The sequence below is a fragment of the Capsicum annuum genome, chromosome 11 (genome assembly GCF_002878395.1).
Source record: "Capsicum annuum cultivar UCD-10X-F1 chromosome 11, UCD10Xv1.1, whole genome shotgun sequence".
NCBI classification, from domain to species: domain Eukaryota; kingdom Viridiplantae; phylum Streptophyta; class Magnoliopsida; order Solanales; family Solanaceae; genus Capsicum; species Capsicum annuum.
The window spans coordinates 36,007,144-36,008,131 of NC_061121.1; positions in this window are offsets into that span (position 1 = coordinate 36,007,144).

Consider the following 988-nt stretch of genomic DNA (forward strand, 5'->3'; position numbering starts at 1 on the left):
CTATTCTTTGTTGCGTGTAGGTACTTATCAAAGTATTTGCTTTTGTTAGTCAATACCATTGTGAAAATTGATTTTTTTTGTATTTTTTCTTAGTTTTCAAAGTCAGATCTTTGCTTTATTTGCTATTTTTTAAAAATTGGTTAACCCGTAAAGTATAAATTTTGCAATGGAGTTGTTGATTTCGTTCCTGGTTCTTTTCATTATGAAGAACCCAATTTCGCAGAGAACTGTTCGAAGCACCGAAACGACCCAGTAACAATGAGAAAATTGAGGAAAGTTGCCGGTTCAAGTTCAAACAAGAAAGCTCCAAAATCGTTAAGTAAGAAAAGGTTGATGATTCTGGACGACCACGTCTGTCGAAGGTGTAGCTATCATTAAAATATGTATTAGCAGTACTATTCTATGTATAAGATTTCATTATACAGTATTTAAGATTATATAATGAATTGTATAAGGTGTTCGTATAAATATGAAACAGTATTAGGTTATATTTTATTACTTGTATAAGGTTTACACATACATGTGAAACTATTGTATGAGGTTGTCTTTTATTTTTTTTGGCAGTATGTTTCTATGTATAAGATTTCATTATACATGTATTAACACTATATTATTAATTGTATAAGGTTTACACATATATGTGAAACTATTGCATTTTTTTTGTTTTGTCTTTCTGCTTCTATGTATATCTCATTATACATTGGTTCATATTATATACTGATTTGTATAAGGTTCACACATACATGTGAAACTGTTGTATCAGGTTGCATTTTTTTCGTCTTGGCTTTATACTTCTTCTATGTATAAGGATTCATTATACATTTGTTCAATTTATGTTCTAATGTGTATAAGGTGTACACATACACGTGAAACTATATAAGATTATATTAAGATAAGTTTGATCAGGGCACTCAACTTCTCAATCAACACCCATTTGATGTTGACTATGTGCAAAACATACCTCAGCAAACATCTGCTAGTCTGTAAG